Source organism: Haliotis cracherodii, unplaced genomic scaffold, assembly GCF_022045235.1.
Source record: "Haliotis cracherodii isolate W230 unplaced genomic scaffold, xgHalCrac1.p SCAF_14, whole genome shotgun sequence".
NCBI classification, from domain to species: Eukaryota; Metazoa; Mollusca; class Gastropoda; order Lepetellida; family Haliotidae; genus Haliotis; species Haliotis cracherodii.
In genome coordinates this window covers 40,454,244-40,477,734 of record NW_027266269.1, presented here as the reverse complement: position 1 = coordinate 40,477,734, position 23,491 = coordinate 40,454,244, and positions in this window count along the sequence as shown.

The window sequence follows — 23,491 nt, the reverse complement described above, 5'->3', positions numbered from 1 at the left end:
GTAATTTTACTGTCCATCGATGACAGGTTTTAATTTAGTTAAAACATGTGTCTTAATAAATGAAATTTCTCGTCACGATATGGCTGAAATATTGCCGATGTGACGTAAAGCTTTAACTCACTCACTCACACTACAATCACATTTCACGTATGCTGGTTATGAGAGGCCTGTTATATATGTACATTTCAAACTCAGCTGCGTCCTTGAATTCCTCACACACTTTAGAATCAGTTGACAAATAGTAAAATACAAATTATCCAGATGAAATCAAAAGAACTTGTTGAAATGTAAACAAAGCAAAATTCAGATTTTAGGCCTACACTGTGAAGTATTTTCTCTTATTTTGAGAGATCCATTCGTCTAAATTTTGCATACATTGGCTGGCGAGTTTGAGAATATTCGTGGGAAGAGTGTCGTTGCATGAATTGTGGAATTAAAACTACATACATTACTATGATCAGAGAAATTCAACAGAAATCGAAAAAGTTTCCGTCCTGTGTGACGCCATGACTGACGCAAAGTCACGTACAACGACGACGGTAGTTATCTGCATTTCCGACATTCTTGGTTGCACTGGAAAACATAAAAACAAATAACAGTACGCAGACTGTCTGATTGTTTCTCATTACTCGAATCACCTATTTATGTACATACGATCCCTCAATCAACGAAAATTCTCCTCTACAAATCACGCGTACTCGGTCACCAGTAGTGATGTCATACGGAAGTAATAAACATGGTTGTACATAATTGGTAATTTATTTGAGGTGAAAATGTTTAGCTCGGCATCCAGCGACTTCTTGTATTTCGTCTGGTTTGCATTATCATCATCGTCTTTTTAGGTTTTAGTTGTAGGGTCACATTATTAATGAGAAAATTTGTTTGTTTGTTTGTTGTTTTACGCCGCACTCAGCAATAGTCGAGCTATATGACGGCGGTCTGTAAATAATTGAGTCTGGACCAGACAATCTAGTGATTGACATCATGAGCATCGGTCAACGAAATTGGGATCGATGACATGCATCAACCAAGTCAGCTAGCCTGACCACCCGATCCCGTTAGTCGCCTCTTACGACAAGCAAAGTCGCCTTTTACGGCAAGAATGGATTGCTGAAGACCTCTTCTACCCCGATCTTCACGAGTATTATGGGAAAGTAAGCAGTGCGTTGGATGACGTCACTCATTGTGACTGGTTGTGTTTTGTATTAATGCGCCACTGCGATCATAAGAATAGACAAAATACATCGATTCGACGCTAACAAAAGTCCGAGTGTATGGTGTGTAAGAAAAAGATTACTGCCCTCTTGTCTGTCTGATATCATATATCTCACAACTCGCTTCCGTTCGTTAGATACGTTTTGAAAGAAATCGTTAAATAAATTGTACGTAACAGACACTCATGCAGCAATCTCTATAGCTCTAATACAAACAATGATCTGCATGGTACTTGTTGTTACCCTGTCTGGCCTTCGGCATTAGGGGGTAAAACAAGGACTGGTCGGCTCGGAGTCAATGTACGGTGTTAAACTGCTAATGGTATCTCTGGGCTAGCACTATAAAATCGGCATCAGTCCTTACTAGTACAAGCAGCCACACACACACACACACATATATATATATAAATAATATAAATATAATCTGGCAATAATCTTGGACGCAACGTTAAACCCGGTTCTAACTTGTGTTTGTATGTATATGCAGATCATTCAGAAACGTCCGGCTCAGTCTGAAGGCGTTGATGTGTGAAGGATAATGATGACGATGTTGTGTGTGATGCTGGTGATGGTGGCGGTGTGTATGATGCTGGTAACGCTGTTGTGTGTGTGATGCTGGTGACGGTGTAATGTTTGATGCTGGTGACGGTGACGGTGTAATGTGTGATGCTGGTGACGGTGTAATGTGTGATGCTGGTGACGATGTAATGTGTGATGCTGGTGACGGTGTTGTGTGTATGATGCTGGTGACGGTGTAATGTGTGATGCTGGTGACGATGTATTGTTTGATGCTGGTGACGATGTAATGTGTGATGCTGGTGACGGTGTGGTGTGTTTGATGCTGGTGACGATGTAATGCGTGATGCTGGTGACGATGTAATGTGTGATGCTGGTGATGGTGTTGTGTGTATAATAATGATGACGGTGTTGCGTATAATGACGATATGTGTGTGTGTGATTTATTCACATTTTATTTACAGGAACATATTTGCTTAAATTTCTTACTGACCTCAACACGACACTAGTGCCGCATTAAAATATAGTTGGCCATTAGGGCATACACATTACTTCCGAAATGCCGCTGTAAGTTTACAAGTTTGACGCTTCAGGGCTACTCAACACCGACGATGCAGGTGTCTTGTAACAGTCATACAGCTGCCGGCTACTGAACTAATCTCCGATGACACTACTTCTTCCAGATCCCAGTCGTCAGAGACTCGCCAAATGTTACAGGGACGACATTTCGTCTTCATGAATATAAGTGTGTTTTCCATGAACTACATATTTGCACAGAGGAAGTTAGCGTGTTTATTTCGTATGTAGAGCAAGAATAAGGAGAGGTGAAATGCGATTGAACATTGCGTTCAAGTTTCTTCAACGCTGATTTTATGGTGCTAGCCCACGGAGATTCCATGAATATCCACTCGGACACAGAAAACTCCGAGCCGACCAGTCACCCCTTTAATACCGAGCGCAAGGCAGGGTGTCATCAAGTACCATCTTTTAACCCATTTTGGTATGGCACTTCCGGGAAAATTATGATGATACACTATTTACAGCGCCTTCTAGATTATGTTATGCATGACAAATGAACAAATACAGACGTCTAAGAGTGAGTATGGTTTTACGCCGCTTTTAGCAATATTCCAGCAATATCACGGCGAGACACCAAAAATGGGCTTCACACATTGTACCCATGTTCGGGAATCGAACCCGGGTCTTCGCCGTGAAGAGCGAACGCTTTAACCACTAGGCTCCCCGACCGCCCCAGACTACTAAGGTTCGTTTGTTGTTTAACGCCGCACTCAGCAATATTCCAGCTATATGACGCCGGTCTGTAAATAATTGAGTCCGGACCAGACAATCCAGTGATTAATATCATAAGCATCGATCTGCGCAATTGGGATCGATGACATGAATCAACAAAGTCGGCGAGCCTGACCCTCGATCCCGTTAGTCGCCTCTTACGGCAAGCATTGGTTGCTGAAGACCTATTCTACCCCGGATCTTCACCGTGTTTATTTCGTATGTAGAGCAAGAATAAGGAGAGGTGAAATGGGGTTGAACATTGCGTTTAAGTTTCTTCAACCCCAATTTTATGGTGCTAGCCAACGAAGATTCCATGCCGCAATAATCAAGTCTGGACATGACATTACAGTGATTAATATCATGAGCATCGATCCACGCAATTGGGAGCGATGACATGCATCAACCAAGTCAGCGAGCCTGACAACCCGATCCCGTTACTCGCCTTTTATGACGAGCATAGTCACCTTTTACGGCAAGCATGGGTTCCTTATACAGAGGATACGAATAACCACACAATTTTATATACAGAGGATGGGGACAAGCAAACAATCCTAAATACTGAGAATTCGACCACCATCCTACATACACAGAGCATATGAACACACTCCTAAATACAGCGGACCTACCATGCAATGTTATATAGAGAGGATACGAATAACCACACAATCCTATATACAGAGGACACGACTTAACACACAGCCTTACATGCAGAGGATATGAACATACTCAGAATCTTATTCACAGCGGATAAGTTGGTTGGTTGATTGGTTTGTTGTTTAACGCCGCACTCAGCAATATTACAGCTATATGACGGCGGTCTGTAAATAATCGAGTCTGGACCAGACAATCCAGTGATTGACATCATGAGCATCGATCCAAGTCAGCGAGCCTGACCACCCGATCCCGTTAGTCGCCTTTTACGACAAGCATGGGTTGCTGAAGACCTATTCTAACCCGGAATCTTCACAGAGGACACGTACAACCACTGAGCCTTACGACAGAACATACTAATAACCGTGTACAATATACCTATACAATCCTATATAAAACAAACCACACAATCCTGCATAAAGAGGATACGTACCACAATATGATCGGATATAAAGAGATTTGAACTGTGGCCGACCAATGCACGCACATCACAGAATGTTTTTTACCTACACTCGGCAGTATTCAAGCTGCAGGACGAGTGCCAGTAAAACATAATCGCGTCTGGCGGGATACATTAAGTTGCCTCGTACGACAATCCTGGTATGTGGGGGACCAATTTCAAAATCTATGAATCTTTACGAAGCTTTCATCCCCACAGAAAAAAACTACTTAACAGTTCAAAGAAATAATCAGAAGTAGTTCATAGTGGGATCACATTCTACTTCGCCTTCTGGTTGAGAACAGTCGAGAGAGAAAATGAGCTGTGTATTTTCCTTATTTGTAAGCAGTACAGACTCTGCACTGCATACTTATGCTAACATACTGTATTTAGTAATAATCAATGAATTAGGCATCGTGTCGGTGGTCCTTCTGGTCCATCACGTGCACATATAAATGCACGTTTATAAAAAAACAAACCATTTGTAACCGGATCCATGATTTAAAATTGAAAATTTTAATGTGGAAGATGTCACCAGGCACGGTATTGTCAGGGTTATTGGAGTCACCGTACGCGTTGGTTTGTCCCGAGGATTGTGTATGTATTTACCATCTGCATCATCAATCAACCACGATTCTTGTGAACCTCCGAAGACCCGGGTTCGATTCCCGACATGGGTACAATGTGTGAAGCCCATTTCTGGTGTCCCCCGCCGTGATATTGCTGGAATATTGCTAAAAGCGGCGTAAAACCATACTCACTCACTCACTCACTTGTGAACCTCTTATAAGTAGCTTCATTATGTCTTACTTACAAACAGTCACAATGTCACATCGTTCTGTAAATTTTGACGTCCGAATGCTAACTACGTCACATTTTGGAAAATAAAGGCAACTAACTCATCATCCATAAATCACAAGTTATTTATCTCGGGAACATTTCAAATTTGAATCATTAGAGGTATATTTCGTAACTTGCATGTCATTATCAAAACTCATTTTTAAAAACGTGTCATACAAAATATTTAACATGTATTTATGAATGATGAACTCTAGAAAAAACTAGAAACAATAAACGTGAAAAAATTTAAAAATAGAAAATTGAATGCGATATGCCGTTTAAGTGAGTGAGTTTGGTTTAACGCCGCTTTTAACATTATTCCAGTTATATCACGGCGTGTCAGTTTATTGTTGGAGAAAAGCCCGAAGTGATGCAGGTCTCAGACGTTTACCACTTTGATGAAACCCACGAGCACGAGTATGGTGCTGACAAACCTAGCAACATAATCGGGACGAACCGGGATTCGAACCCACACCGTTTAAGTAGTAGTAGTAGTAGTAGTAGTAGTAGTATCATTAAGTTTTTGGGTATGTAAGGATGAGATATATGAATGAATAACTTCGTTATTACAATTAGGAGTGATGTTTCGGTGTAGGTTCGAATACCGTTATCAAGCAAGTGAGTGAGTGTTTGTTTGTTTGTTGTTTTACTCCGCACTCAGCAATATTCCAGCTATATGACAGCGGTCGGTAAATAATCGAGTCTGGATCAGACAATCCAGTGATATACAACATGAACATTGATCCATGCAATTGGGATACGATGACATGCATCAACCTAGTCTGACCACCCGATCCCGTTAGTCGCCTCTTACAAGCCAAGTCGCCTTTTACGGCAAGCATGGGTTGCTGAAGACCTGGATCTTCACGGGTAAGTGAGTGAGTGAGTTAAAAAGATATTAGATAAAGGCATTATATCAGCCATACAGCCACATTTTTTATTAAACGGGTGATCTCTTCACGGACGGGTAATAAAGATGGAATATTGCCGAGTGCGCCGTTAAACGACGAAAAAGTTTTATGTTGCAAGGACAAAACTCTCTGAAGGATAAATGACATGCAACTACATGAAAGGCCTTTGCGACACACCGTAACATATCTGTCACATACCACAGAAGGTAATGGTACAATGGAGACGTCTATACCTTAAGGGAAATCGCCGATGCCGTCGTTTACAATTTATCAGTACGTTACTGACACCTTCGAGTGTGTCGCCGTTTCTAAAGATGGAGTGCGCCAGAACACCCTCCATACCATCCAATCCTGTTCCAGGTAATTTAAACGTTCATAATATAGGCATTAGTGGCAAAGTAACAACATTGATGCTTCGTGAATAAAATAATTATTCTGTTTTTTGGGTACATCCTGAGAATTGTTTTTTTTAAATATAAGTCACATCCATTCCCTTACCATCATTTCAGGGACATAATCATTTTGTTGATGCAATTATACCCGTGAAGATCCCGGGTTGAATAGGTCTTCAGCAACCCATGCTTGCCGTAATAGGCGACTATGCTTGTCGTAAAAGGCGCCTTACGGGAAGGGCTGGTCAGACTCGTTGACTTGGTTGGCATCGTATCCCAATTGCGTGGATCGATGCTCATGAAATCAATCACCTGACCGTCTAAAGCAAGAATTTTGCGGCGTTAAACAAGACAAAAAACAAACTAAATGTTGATGCAACATTAAGCACTCATATAAACTATTTCACTGTGTAACAGCAGAGTAATATTTCTACAGCACAAAATTCCACATTTTGACATCCATAAATTCTCTTCCTTATGTGTAACATTCATAAATGCCATTCAAAGACCTGATACATCGAAATTGTGCTAAGGAAATTCTATATTTTCTACGATTGACATAAAAAAGATATTTTTCTGTGTATATATGAGATTTAAAAAGCTTATAGTTATAACATTTACTAGAAGTGAAGAAAGCCATTTTTAAAAGTACATATCTCTAAGGGTTTGTTTTGAGGAAATCAATACCTTATCTGGAATTTCTGGTACACATAGTTCATTCCGTACATAACTTTGTCCACATTCATTGAACAAACGTTTTACGTTATAAACTCACTTTTCATCTCAATGGCTTTCATACAACTTCGTATTTTCTTGGAAATGTATAACACGGCATCTTTAAAATTTTAAAACCAATATTTGATTATTCTTATGTTCAGAAACACGTCCACATTCGCCATAGACCATAACATTTGATTTTTTGGTTTGGTTTGTTGTTTAACGCCGCACTAAGCAATATTCCAGACCGCCGTCATATAGCTGGACTATTGCTGAGTACGGCGTTAAACAGCAAACAAACATTCGCCGAACGTCTATTTCCCTTCGTGAACACGACTACCTTTGTTTTGTCCACATCAACCTTAAGTTTTCATTTCTCACAGTATAATTCTAACTGGCTGTATAGTATGACTAGATATTATCGCGGTATCGGTAAATCTTGTAATCCACACACCCTGTCGACTGTTTACTTATGCAAATCGAAGCACGACATTTCATCGCTTGATCGACTACAGGACTCGTTAGGGTATGTCAAGGCTACTCGTAAGTATACACGTTAACTTTTTAATATAACTAAAATATTCTGGAATGTTTTTGAAGTGGAATTACCCCGACCTCCATTCGAAATTGATTAAAGAGAAATAATAATTTGTAGAACGAAGTCCCGTGGCCCAACCTAGGTCGTATGCATACTGATTATGCATAATCCAAAACAGGAAGTGACGTAAAGCATATATTCCACACGTGTCATACCACAAAAGAGCCATACCGCGATAATAAAGAGTTGCCCGCCCTTGAGTCGCTGATGACAGGTACTTTGCATCGACCTATCCTAATTGATGTGCCATAAAAGTAGAACAAAGAATAAGAAACATTTTGCTTTTGACATTTAGGTCAGTAAGCGTTCGCTAGGACGATCTATTATGCATTAACTACCGCGATTAAATAGCGCACCATGCCCTACATGTCGTAGGCAAACAGTTCACAAACTGTGTTATGAATAACGTTACGTTTACGAGAAATATAAGGTCAAGACTTTTGAAAAGTCAGTGAACCTCTCAGCAAACACTTACCGGAAGCAGCAGCATCCGCGAGATCCTCCCAATGGTGATTGGTCTGCCCCTGCTTTCTCTTCGTGAACTGTTCTCCGGTATGTGCTAATGGCAGTTGATCACTACAGTGGCTGTGATTTGCACGGAGTGGAACAGCAACGAGCACTCCAGAGATGCGCCCGTGGGTGAAGAAGATACATAATGTTGTTACATTGATACGAAATGTACATGCTTTGTAGAATAATGAGCTGAGATACAAAATAACAGCTCTGATACATTTGCAGGATGGATGTGGCAAGAGCTACCGGAAGTGTTTACTTCACCGCGTTTTAAAAAATAAAAATACTTCCAAAAATAATTGTTAAAAAACATTGACAATGTTTTCATTTGAATATTTTTTTCAGTACAATTGACATTTGGTAAATAGTTTTAAAAAATAGTCTGTGTCAAGCTAACGCGTTCTATTTCGGACTAGAAATGAACTTGTTCAAATTCTACACCAGTCCGCGTATTGTTTATAAGCTGGTGGACGTTCCTAGCTACGAGTGTGTGAGTGGGTGAGTTAAAATTTATAGTCACGTCGGCAGTATTTCAGCCATATCGTGACTGTATCAAGTTGTACAGGAATAAAATATAAATATGGACTATAACATCTGTCGACAAAGGACAGTAAAAGATCTAGACTACCACACATACAGATTTAAAACTAGCAGGTTACCATAAAAAATGTGACTATTCTGAACAATATATTATAAACTTGGGCGAGAGATCACCAGCAACCAAAGTTAGGTCACCATACTAGGGTCCATGGGGACTTACGGTACATCTGCTTCCTGCATGGTACCCCAGCAGGATTTACACCATCCCTAAGGCTACTGGTGATTGTTAGATATTTTAAGCCAAAGTATTTAAAATCAACAAATATATCAAAGCTACAAAGTAAGGTGCTTGCATGACGACATCAATGGAATGGTCCTAGAAATTGTTGTTGTTTTTTTGTTTTTTGTTTGGTGTTTAACGCTGCACTTAGCCATATTCCAGCTATATGACGGCGGTCCGTAAATAATCGTGTCTGGACAGGACAATCCAGTTATCGACATTACAAGCATAGATCCGCGCAATTGGGATACGATGATATGCATCAACCAAGTCAACGAGACAAGCATAGTCGCCTTTCGCGGCAAGCATGGGTTGCTGAAGACCTCTTCTACCCCAGATCTTCACGGGTCAGCTACACATATAGCACATGTCGCGAGATTTTGATACATCGGGACCCCGTCCCAAAAAGTGATCCTAACGCTAAGTTTATCGTAGCTCCCATTCTTTAACGAAGGATTACGGACACCGTGGTGCCAAGATCTGTTTGTGGAACGGGGTCCCTGCTGATTAATGGCCATAAGAAGTTCAAGCAACCTCAAAATCTAATATCACCAAAGGCTTCACCAATAACCACAAGTGTAAAAAAATTGTATTACATGTTCTATCACAAATTAATAACTAATGGTCATAAGGCGCTTTTCCAATATAGCTGCCGTTGGTGCCACAGTGAAAATCGGATTCGAATCTCTTGAACAGTTTCGGTGCCATGGCAGGACAAATTTGGTTAAGTTTCACCTCATTGGTCTCTGAATAAGTTGTTTAAGATGGACGACGGCGCATGATCCACAACAGGCCACGACATAAACGTTTGCACTATAATGTGAATTTCTTTAAAGTTTGTAATAAATACATTGTTGTATATATCATTATGATGGTCCCAATTTCGCAAAATAGTGATGCAAATTATATGAATGGATAACTGAAAAGCAGCGATGTTGTTGGTGGTGGTTTGTTGTTTACACCAATTCTCACGAAACATGCACCATTTGCGTTTGTATCTGTCGTTAAGGTATAAGTCAAATTACAGACAATGATAATAAAACCTTGCTGAGTAAATTGAGCCAACACATTAAATGCAACAAGATGCAGCATGCAACTTTCATTATTTGTAAATAAAAACATTTGCATGAGCTCTTTTACATGGCAGATTGGCCTGGAATTGCTTGTCGCCAGCGAGGGTGCATTTATCGTTTTAGTGCCTGTTCAGAAATTACTAGTTTATAATGGGTAAAACGTGCGCAGATGTGTTCCCATGTTGGTATAGTAAAGTTCGGGTAAAACATATACATATACACAATGGTTAACAGAAGAATAACATTTATGGATATTGTCTCCATATTTTTGTAATTTTCGTGATGATGACAAAACATGAACGTATAATATATAACAATATACGTACAGAATCACATCATACCCCAAATAAGACAGTTTTACATACGAGATGTATTACGCCATTCCTTTGCTTTGTGATATGTAATTTTAAACGGAAACATTGCTCAACACGTGGACAATAACTCCGTTGTTTGGAGCATGTAATCTTCGTGACTACGTTAAAGTCTGTATCATGTTCATCACATCACCTTGTACTACTTTTTAGAAACAAACACGAAGGTGTGACCCAGGTCACAGAAAAAAAAATCAGTTGATCTTTTCAAATCTGAATTTTCTGCCTCAGATAACACCAAAGTGAAATTTTCGTGACGTAATCTTCGTGACCGTATTGTATATTGCTGGCAATATTTTATCGGTATGCATGTTCGAGTTGTCTTCCCATCGCAGCATTGATGACGAGAGTTATACTCCTTGACTAGACCCACGTTTCATGACCGCCATTGTACTCCGAAGGTATGTGCAAGTTTTTTAGTTAGCTCTATTTCCAGTCGTTATTGTATTTACGTCCGCTTTCTATGCCACCATATGCCCAAGAAAAATTACACATTTATAATTACAAGTGTGACGACCAAGTTTCTTTTTAAAAAGAAACTAGGCACCATTTATGAGGAATGAGAACGTTATCATGACTTTTATATAGGTAACGTGATTACACGTGCAGGGTTTCAGTGTGTAAAACTGTAGTGATTTGAATTTCGAAAATTGGATTTTGAGCATGGCAGATTGCATAGTGATTTCTATTTTCCTCACTTGAGATATAAATTATACTTTCTGAGCATTAAAAACATTTGCAATTTAATTCACTATTCAAATTAATGCTATTGAATTTTCGGTAACGAAAATTACAAAACAATCAACCTCTGACTTTAATACCACAAGTTCTTTAAAATTTAACTGTTTACACAGTCACAGTTCATGTTATCAAGCATGGCAGGGTGTTGGAAGTATTCAAATGTGTTTTTTGTCAACAATTTGTTGTAGTTTACTTGCTTTTCTATCTAATAGCCATTAGTCACGAATATTACAGACACGGTAACGAAGATTACATTTGTGATTTAGGCATTACATCTTTCAGTTGATATAAGTTATTGCTACATTTTAGACCAGACAACATGGGAAAGACAAGAGCAGAAATACAGAGGGATTATAGAAAGAGGAAACTTGAAAAAGAAGGAGAAAACTTCATGCAGAAGGAAAGGGAAAGAATGAGAAAGTACTAAGTTCCGATTGCTGAAAGATCAAAGCAGGACGCCAAGAAACGAAGGGATAATGTCCTTCAATGGGTACATAAGCACAGAGAGAAGAAGAGAGAGAGCATGAGAAATAAAAAGATGTTTGACAGGGGGAACCCAAAACAACCGTGTAGGGACAAATGTTGAACAGGATGAAAATCAGGTTAGCAGTACTGTATCAGATACAACGTCTCCTCCACGACAACTTGTAGTTCAGATGCCATTTACTTCCATAAGTAAACGTGGAACAAGAAAACGGATAAGTCGTGCAACAGCTAGACATAGAAGAGAAATAGATAGACTGAAAATTGTAAATGAGAATTTGTTGAGGAAATACAAGACTGTATCTAAGAGATATGAAAGAAAATTGAAGAGTTTATCATCAACAACAAAACCCGTTTTGACAGGCATTTCCTCTGATCACAGCAGAACAGGCGAGTTGACTCCACGTAAGAAGGAGACAGAAGACAGAGAAGGAGCTGAGAAACAGTGGTATATCACCATCTAAATTTCCTAAGAAGATTGTGAAGAAGATGCTTCTAGCAAATATTGTCTCTGATGAAGTAAAATCTGCAAGACATGGAAATAAAGGGAAAGCGATTATCAATCAGATTGTTTCGGGAGCCATTGTCAAGAAATACAGAATGCGCCGACCTCTTGTTAGATGCATTGGGATGAACAGAAGAACCCTTGAAACCAGATCAAAGAAATGTTCTGTTAGCAGCAAGAGGCGTCTACAGACCTACCATGAGAAAATCAAGATGACTGTTCATGATTTCCTGTCTAGAGACGATAACAGCCGTCAGATGCCAGGAAAGAGTGATACAAAGAAAACTGATGGGGAGCAAAAACAGCGAAAGGTTCTCTGTGACAGTTTACGTAACTTGTTTCTCAAGTACAATTCTGAAAATGATGAAGGCAAAATGTCATTTGCAACATTTTGCAGACTACGTCCACAGAACTTTTCACTTACCAAATACATTTCAAACAACAAATGTCTATGCCAAAGACATCAGAACATGGCACTTCTTTTGAAAGGAATAAAAGCATCTGGTGCCAGTGTACCTCTTAATCCAGAGGACTATGCAAGACAGATGGTAGACTCAAACCCAAATGATTTCCTGTCTGAAATCAAATTGGACGAAGTGACATATGATCAGTGGCAGAGAGTTGATTGTCCAGATGGTAAAAAGCGAAAGAAAATTGTGGAAAAGAAGCTGAGCAAAGTAGAATTTTGTATGCTTGTACACAACCAAACTACCGACTTTCTGGAACATGTATCAAGGATCAAAGGGCAATATAAGGCACTCAAGGATCTCAAGGACAATCTCCCAGAGCATCATGTGATTGTGCAAATGGATTTTGCGGAAAACTTTTCTTGCTCCAGTGCTGATGAAGTGCAGAGTGCGTACTGGAACGCATGTCCCGAAACCCTACATCATGTTGTGATGTATTATAGGTCATCTTCCACTGAGCTGCTTCACAAGAGCTATGTATTTGTATCAGATGATGTGGGGCATAATGCTGGGAGTGTCTATGCCTTTCTCAAGCTGCTGATTCCTAGAATACAAGAGGATGTAGGTGTTGTCAAGTGGGTGCACTACTGGACTGATAGTCCATCCTCACAGTACAGGAACAATACTATATTCTGCGTTGTTTCTGACCACAAACACCTGCTCGGTATGCCAACAACCTGGAACTATTTTGAGTCTGGACATGGTAAAGGTCCCTGTGACGGAATTGGAGGGACTGCCAAAAGGATGGCAGATCTTGCAGTTCGCCAGAAAAAGTGTACGATACAGGATACAGAAGAATTCTTCAAGTGAGGAACTCAGAACCATACCAGCTCAACTTATGTATTTATTAAGAGTGAGGACATTCGCGTTGTGAGGGGAGAACTGCAAGAGCTTACAAACGGTGTCCTACCACTTAAAGGGACAATGAAGTTACATGCCGTTCTAGCTAAATCACAAGGAACAGTTCTTACAAGAACAAAATCTTGCTATTGCTCGCTGTGTTTGAAAGGGAACTATCACAGCGACTGGACAGCATCAACAGTGTCTTTGAAGGCAGCCAAACTACCTGAACTCGAACTAACTATTTCCCCGGAAGATACAGCTTACACTGAAACAGAAGTTCCTGCTGATCTAGAAGAACCAACTCATCCAGAAGCAGAAGTTCCTGCTGAAGCAGAGATCCCGACACTTGACAGGATTGTACCAAGTGTTGGTGACTTTGTTGCAGCTTTGTACCAACAGAAGTGGTATATTGGGGAAACAGGGGAGGTTGACATGGATGATGATGACTGCTTAGTCAACTTTATGTAGAAGGTGTCCAATGAGACCTCACCAAAGTACAAGTGGCCTCGTAGTCCAGACAAGATTTGGGTGTCCTTCCATGATATTCTTTGCATAGTTAATGCCCCTAAGACCTTAGGGCGATATGGTCGTGTCTACCAGTTGGAGAAAGGTGACGAGAAGAGGATCATAGACATCTTTGTAAACCGTTTGTAATCTACATTACAACATCTTCTTGGATCTTGAAGTTGTTGTAGAGCCTCACAAGTCCACTATTGTTGTAATGTTAGTTCTTAGGTCAGTACCAAGTCAGCAGTTTGATTTCAATAGCAGTGTCTGTTTTTGAAATTTACGTTACCAGCAAATTGTAATCTACATGATTATTTCTTTGACGTTAATGTGTGAAAGTGTTGGCTTGTTCAGTAATTCCAAGAAGGAAACCGTTTACCTGATAACTTTTTTAATGTATTTTGCGTTTAATATCATACTTATGTTTTATGACAATGTCACAGTGAATATTGAAGGATATGCCAGTTTTTCTACTGTCTTTTGCTAACCTGTGATGACTGTTTGATTACGTCACTGAAGTAACATACCTGAGGAACAGGTGTGATAAATGATCTTGAGTTAACATATATTCAAACGTGAAGAAAAGTGAACATATTTGAATAATGCAACACATCTCTTTTTTAACTTACTGCCTGATTTGTGTATTGTGTGATCATCGTGTTGATTACAATGTGAATATTTCAATGTCGACATATGTTGATAAAATGGTTCTTTAAGAGACTGAGTTCTAATATTTTGGGGGTATATTCTGCAAGTGTTGTCTTTCCTGTTCAAAAGATTAAAATCAATAAATATGATACTTTAGTTTTTTTCATTTTTGAGTTTTTACTTGGTGCATGTTTCGTGAGAACTGGTGTTAACGCCGCACTCAGCAATATCCCAGCTATATGACGGCGGTCTGTAAATAATCGAGTCTGGACCATCGATCCATGCAATTGAGATACGATGACATGCACTAAACATAGTCAGCGAGCCTGACCATCCGATTCCGTTAGTCGCCTCCTACGAAAGGCATAGTCGCTTTTCACGGCATGCATGGGTTGCTGAAGACCTATTGAAACCCGGAATCTTCACGGGTCCCATGCAATTGAGATACGATGACATGCATCAACCAAGTCAGCGAGCCTGTCCATCCGATCCTGTTAGTCGTCTCCTACGACAAGCATAGTCCCTTAACTCCTAGCAGCAATATTTATGTCATTCGTTTGCGGCCTGTGAACAAACGAGACTTGACACGCAAGCAGTTGTAAGTAATCCGAAACACTTAAAACGCAAAATCAATAACCATCAAGTTTTGATTTCATTGCTCTTTGATGTTCAATGATAAATTGCTTTCGTTTACTACACGAAGAAAGACAGTGTGAGAGAAATTTAATAACAGCTTTCTCAGATCACAATGCCGATAAATATTTTACGATGTAGGATTAAAGGAAATTTTAATGCTTGAAACGACTGACGCAGTCGGATTGAATGTTGAAATGTAATGGCAGCAAACACTCATGAATGATTCTATTCCAAGTGACACAGGTAATCATCCTATTAAAAGTTGTCTTGCTTAATGCAGTATATGAAATGTTCATATGTTTGTGAGTGAGTGAGTGAGTATGGTTTTACGCCGCTTTTAGCAATGTTCCAGCAATATCACGGCGGGGGACACCACAAATGGGCTTCACACATTGTACCCATGTCGGGAATCGAACCCTGGTCTTCGGCGTGACGAGCGAACGCTTTAACCACTGGGCTACCCGACCGCCCCTCATATGTTTGTAATCCATGGAATTATGACACGTCAGTTACAGTATAGATATCGGTTGATTGAGTGAGTCTGTTATAAGACAGCATTCCAGCATTATCACGGCCTATTTTGTGATCTGTCAGCAGCATATACCTACTGCGAGATCATCTTTATTTTCCACATTATGCCGACACAGCCGTGCTTGGCAGTTCACACATTGCATTATACTCAATTCACCCTCCTTATCACAACCAACTCGCCCTCTGCATTATGATCAATTCACCCTCCTTATCACAACCAACTCGCCCTCTGCATTATGATCAATTCACCCTCCTTATCACAACCAACTCGCCCTCTGCATTATGATCAATTTAGCCTCCTTATCATAACCAACTCGTCCTCTTCATAATAACCAGCTCGCCCTATGCATTAAAATCAATTCATCCTCTTCATAATAACCAACTCGGCATCTGCATTATAATCAATTAACCCTCTTCATAATAACCAACTCGGCATCTGCATTTTAATCAATTCATCCTCCTTATCATAACCAACTCGCCCTCTGCATTATGATCTATTCATCCTCTTCATAATAACCAACTCGGCATCTGCATTATAATCAATTCACCCTCCTTATCACAACCAACTCGGGCTCTTTATAATAACCAACTCGGGCTCTGTATAATAACCAACTCGGGCTCCTTATCATATTGGTTGGTTTGTTGATTAACGCCGCACTCAGCGATATTCCAGCTATATGACGGCGGTTTGTAAATAATCGAGTCTGGACCAGACAATCCAGTGATTGACATCATGAGCATCGATCCACGTCATTGGGACCGATGACATGCATCAACCAAGTGAGCGAGCCTGACCACCCGATCCCGTTAGTCCCCTTTAACGACAAGCATAGTCGCCTTTTACAGCAAGTATGGGTTGCTGAAGACGAAGGCTCGGCTTGGGTGGGGGCAGTCTCGAGAGCGCTGGACAGACCAGGACGGACCTCGCGGGCTCGGATTGGATAAAGTAAAAAGTGAGTGAGATAAAATTTATCATGCAAAGAGATGACTGTTTAGCTGAAATTGTTTAATATAATATTTCATTCTGGTAAGACACATGAAGAATGGTTAAATGGGGTGTAAATTGAGCCAGTTTATAAGAAGGGTAAGCCTAAGTTACCAGACAACTACAAATCACTTCCATGAACACTATGTGGCTTGGGTAAAGTTGTTGACAATTTATTCACTACTTTCAGTGAAGTAAATGGAAATGATATCATCTGAGTTCTAAACTGGTTTCAGAAAGAACTACCGTGTAACTCTAGGAGCCAACAGGGTATCCATTACTCCACCAAATGAGAATCAGTAATTCGGCCAGCAGCTTTCGTAGAGGACGATTTAATGTAGATTGAGAGATGTGGCAGCTGTGATTGGATGAACTCGTGTTAGATTTGTTGATGTTTTCAAATGAACATCTATTAAGTAACTTAAAAGTGACCACGTTTTTCCAATATATAAAAGTATATGTTTTAATTTGGAAGAATGAATTAATAACTGTGATTGTTAATGGCTGTACCTTCAAAGGGGGTTGAAGTAACGTAAAATAATTGTCCCCCTGAGAGGGTACATAGGTCCTATTTCATTCAAAGTATTTTTCATTTTCCATGGTTTTAATCGCAGAATGCTTTGGCTTCAGCTGTCTAACTATCACCAGTAGCCAGAGGGATGGTGTAAATCCTGCTGGGGTCCCATGCAGGAAGCAGATGTACCGTAAGTCCCCATGGTCCCTAGTATGGTGTCCTAACTTTGGTTGCTGGTGATCTCTAGCCCAATTTTATAATGTATTGTTCAGACTAGTCACATTTTGTATGGTAACATGCTTGTTTTAAATCTATATCTGTGATAGTCTAGTGATTTTACTGTCCTGTGTCGACAGATGTTATAGTCCATATTTATATTTTATTCCTGTACAACTTGATATAGTCACGATATGGCTGAAATACTGCCGACGTGACAATTAATTCCCATGGTCCCTTGTATGGCGGCTTAACCTTGGTTGCTTGTGATCTCTAGCCATCTTTTATAATGTATTGTACTGATTAGTCAACATTTTATAGTTACTTACTAGTTTAATATTTATAGCTGTGGTACTCTAGTTCTTTTACTGTCCATTGACGACAGATTTTATATATTTATGTCTATATTTATGTATTATTACTGTACAACTTGATTTAGTCACGATATGGCTGAAATATTGCCGATGTGACTATAAATCTTAACTCACTCACTCACTCCAATATTTAGGGTTGTCTATTTGAACAGGATGACTGGTCCTGATTGTGACCATGACCATGCACGGATGTTTTCGAGCAGGTGACATTTGGCGCGGGACTTGGGTTGCTGTGTTTCACTTCCTGTACTCGTATAATGAACTGGCTGAGCTAGCAAAAAAAATGTTTTATTGTAGCTTTAAAGCTAGACTGTGCACATGTGGAAATGTAGTGGCTGTTGAATGCCTACTAGTTATTTATGTACATATGCATGCATACAAATATATACACACTCAGACAAAAATGCCTGAATGTAGAATTGGAGAATTGGGTAGAGTACCACTAAGCATTAAAATTGCCCAAAGAGCCATAATAATAAGATTTCATCATTTACGCTGAAACACAACAAACTTGGTCATATTTATCCCTGGCTAATATTTACTTCGCCTTGAACACATTTCTAAACCTTTACTGTTGTTGGAACTGGTGACCACAAACTACCAATAGAAATAGGCCGATAGGAAACTATATCACGAGAACCAAGGATATGTACATTGTGTGACTCCCAAGTAATTGGTGACGAGTTGCACTATTTATTCAGCTGTAATTCACCCTTAACATTACGCACTGAATGCGTCAATGAATACCACACACACTGGCCAAACATGATTAAATATATTTTTACTTCTCTTGTTGACAATATATATTCACTACTTTCATTGAAGTAAGTGGATATTATATTATCTGAAGTCTGAAGTGGTTTCAGAAAGAAGTACTCAGCAACTCTACAGGTCTACAGAACTTCGACTGTTACCACACCAAATCAGAATCGGCCAGCAGCTTTCGTAGAGGACGATTTAATGTAGCTTGAGAGATGTGGCAGCTGTGATTGGATGAACTTGTGTGAGATTTGTTGATTGTTTTAAATGTACATCTGTTGAGTAAATTACAAGTGACCCTGTTTTTCCAATATTTAGTGTTGCCTTTTTGAACAGGATGACTAATCCTGATTGTGACCATGCACGGATGTTTTCGGGCAGGTGACATTTGGTGCGGGACTGAGGTTGGTGTGTTTAACTTCCTGTACTCGTAAAGGAACTGGCTAAGCTAGCCAAAATTTGTGTTTTTTTGTTGTAGCGTTAAGGCCAGACTATGCACACATAGAAATGTAGTGTCAGTTGAATGCCTTCTAGTTGTTAATGTATATATCCCCCCAAAAACTCAATGTTGAATTGGCGAATAGAAATAGGCCGATCGAAAAATATACCACGAGAAAAAAGGCTATGTACAATGTGTAACTTCCGAGTATTCAGATATCATTCACCTTTAACCGTACGCACTGAATGTGTCAAGGAACTTTACACACACTGGCCAAACATAATTAAGTATCGTAAACTGTTCACAAACGGTAAAGTAAGTGCTTTAAAAAACTGTCAAAGTTCCTCAGATAGCTGAGTGCTATACGGTGACGTATTCGACCATGTATGCCATCCATCTAGCTGTAATCTATTGCTGTAGTTTTTGTTGTTGTACAACTCAAGTACCACCGATGTGGTTAAGAGAGAGAGAGAGAGAGAGAGAGAGAGAGAGAGAGAGAGAGAGAGAGAGAGTCCACGGGAAAACAGTTATACTAAGGAGCAACCATTTCAAGTGGTGTATGGGGGCATATTTTTTTCTTATAAAGTAACTAAGCCCGTGTTTTAATGAAATTTGTAAATAACATATGCCCGGCTTTGTGGGAAAAGAATGTGTACTCTTTTCTTGCAGACGGATGGCGAAAGAATACAGTTCATTAACTGCATTTACTGAAACAAAATTGAGCACCTATTGTAGAAAATAATATTGCACCTAAATATAGAAACAACCATCAAACCAAAACGAGGTCTACTTTTCTTATCCGATGTCAAATAAGTTACAAATAATAAAATAAAAATAAAATAGTAATTTGTTCTTAGGAAAATTTGAAATAGCAGCTGTTAACTAGAACATTACACTCGCTAAAATTTGATATCAGCTTTATGTCCCACATGCAATACATTTATACCCCCGGCAGTCTCAAAATATTTCATATTACGCTCGTGTTATATTTTGTAAGTTTGCACAGGAATTTAATGTAGTGGACAAATGTCCTGAGAAAAGTATGAGTGGGAGGTCTTAACGCCACTGTTAACATTCTGTGAGGTATATGAAGACGTGTTAGCTTGGTGTGGGAGGAATTCCGAAGTGATGCAAGTCGCAGACTTTTACGAATTAGGTTGAAGCCACGAGCACTGTTGTGGTGATGAAATGGATGACTTCAATTTCCGAAACTATCTAAATTCCATTGACATTTAAAACGAGATGGTCTGCGCCTTCAAGAATCTGACCAAAAGATCTTTTTGTTTTCACGTCAACAACTATCACATATTATAACAAAAATGTTCAATAAAGATGTTAAAATGTTCAATGAAAACACGAGAGACAACGATGACTTTGCGACCATTATGATGGAGGAAGTCACGTGATAATTATGGTTGGTTGGTTGTTTAACGCCGCACTCAGCAATATTCCAGCTATATGAAGGCGGTCTGTAAATAGTCGAGTATGGACCAGACAATCCAGTGATTGACATCATGAGCATCGACCCACGCAATTGGGATCCATGACATGTATCAACCAAGTCAGCGAGCCTGACCACCCGATCCCGTTAGTCGCCTTTTACGACAAGCATAGTCGCCTTTTACGGCAAGCATGGGTTGCTGAAGACCTATTCTACCCCGGATCTTCATGGGTCCGTGATAATTATGATGAGGCCGCCACGTGACAATTATGATGTGAGTGAGTGAGTGAGTTGAAATTTTACATCGCATCGGCAATATTGCAGCCTTATTGCAATGAAAACAAGTTACTTATTCTTAAATACCTGTCGACAAGGGACAGTAAAACAGTAAGTCATGTATCACAGCTTAGGTATAAAACAACCCAGTTCTCAATAAAATGAAAGATTTTTTTCAATAGATTAGGTAGCAAAAGATACAACTAGGCTATATACAACTGGCAACCAAAGCTAGACCACCTAACTGGGGATCACGGGGATTTACAGTGCTTTTGCTTCCTGCATGATTTCCAGCAGGATTTATGTCATCACTTTGGTCATATGCTAACCAATATTAAAAGATCGAACCATAGTCAAGTAGTTAAAACACTAGTTGATATAATACACTTTTATTTAGATGGATTTGCGTGCCACAGTCAGGATGACAATAATGTTATACTACTTTAACCCCCTGAGTGGCACCGCCTTCAATTATATCAGTTGTTAATGATATCAGAATAATTTAAAACAATTAGAAATCCAAAATTTATCAAATAACTCTATTTCTTTTAAAAAACCGAGAATTAAAAGAACGTTGATATTATTAAAAAGATCTATACAGTGAAGCAAAATATGTTGACTGTAATTCTCTCACCACAAGGGACGCAAAACGGAGGATCTTCACATTTTAGCAAATATTCATGGGTATAACGGCTTTGGCCAATGCGACATTACATCGTCCTAAAACAACTTCATCGTGTCGTGACTGGCAACCCAAGTAGGTATATCCTAGAGTTGGTTTTATTGCATGCAGTTTGTTCATACCTAACTGGGTATTCCACTTTGTTTGCCTCAAATGTTTGATATAGACTTTGAGTGTGGAATCAGAATGTTAGAGACATACTTTTCAAGGGCAGCTGCAGTGTCTGCTTTTGTATTGCCCACGATGCCAACATGGCTTGGTAACCAACAAAAAATATGATGTAGCATTGGCCAGTAGACAAATCATTGTACACTTCTAAAATGTCAAGAATATAGAGATGATTCAGAGAGACATTGTTTAGTGCTTGAAGACATGAAAGAGAAGCAGAAAAAATGATAAATTGTTTGTTGTTAGACTGATGTTGAATGAAATCCAAGACTGTTTTAATAGCGTTTACTTCAGCAGTGAAAATGGAGCTATTGTCTGGGATTCGAGTAGATATGATTTTTTATCCAATGACAGTGGCACCGGAAACTTTGCCCCTATCCTTGGATCCATCCGTGAAGATTGAACGATGAGAATTATATTTGCGCAGTAATTGTTAACATTCCTGTTTTGTGTCAGATGTTTTTAATTGAGAGTTTTGTTTTGTTTGTTTGTTCTTTAACGCCGAACTCAGCAATATTCCAGCTATATGACGGCGGTCTGTAAATAATGGAGTCTGGACCAGACAATCCAGTGATTAATCTCATGAGCATCGATCCACGCATTTGGGATCGATGACATGCATCAGCCTAGTCAGCGAACCTGACCACCCGATCCCGTTTGTCGCATCTTACGGCAAGCATGGGTTGCTGAAGACCTATTCAATCCCGGATCTTCACGGGTCGTATGACATAATCACTGTGATTTTATTTCAAATAATTCATTAACCGAAGTGCTGAAACAAGCAGATGGAAGGGAGTGAATGAATTGGCTCTCCGACGCATTGAGCATAGCCCAAGTATTACCATCGCGGGACAACGCACCGCAAACTATACCAACGTAGGGTCTCAAACGTACTGATGGAATACTATAACCAAAAGGCTACCCAATTGTTACAAGATTGATTCGAAAGATAGCCTTCGTAAAGGACAGGATTCAGGGATAGTTTTTTTTATTTTTTTTTTTTACGCATGCATAGTCCAGACGTAATCATTTACAGATAGCCTTCTTGCAGCTATTGCTTGTAGGTGGGGTGAAATGGGGTTTAACGTCGGGTCCAAGATTATTGCACGCTATATGCCGATTAATGGTGCTAGCTAACTAAGATACCATGTCGCAGTTTAACATGAATACCCAACTCAGAAACAGTATACTGACTCCGAGCCGACCAGTCCTTGTTTTATCCCCTTAATGCCGAGCACCAGACAGGGTAACAACATTTATCATATAATGGGGTAGGTTTCTCGGCAGGATAAAGCCAACGGATAAAAACGATATCCGTTGGGGTCATATGTGGATAGAGATGCAAATATCAAAGGTCAAGTAGGGACTACTTTCACTGTTTATAAACAAACATGGCGTCGCCATCGTCATTCGGCGATCGAGTCAGAATTAACCATCGGGAATCTGGATAAACTACAGGGATAATTGCTATCATTATCAAAATAACAGTCTAATATACTGAAAATCAGTGTCAAAATGTGACGTAGCAAAGGCATTTAATAAGTTTTGGCAACTTTAGAGGCATAAATTTCGAAACAATTTTACGAGGGCACGAGGCCTAGCCAAGCTGGATGAGTAGCCATATCTTTGCTTGTAGACCTCTGCGGCTTGAAACCTTCTCCACAAATTAAAATAGTTGGATTGGCCGAAATATGTTTGAATTGTTACCTTGTTTCGTTTTGTCGCTGTGTGTACATCTGACTACACTTCTTAACGTTATGTCAGGACAGACCGACTGTCAACAATATCTGACTGTGGTCGTGACGTCTCATAGACTAGGGTTAGAGTAGCTTCCGTCTGACAAAGAGCAGTTACTCTAGCGGACAGACCGATGGATTGCCGCGAAAGGCAATTGATGTTTTGCGTATATGTTGCCTCGACACTGTATA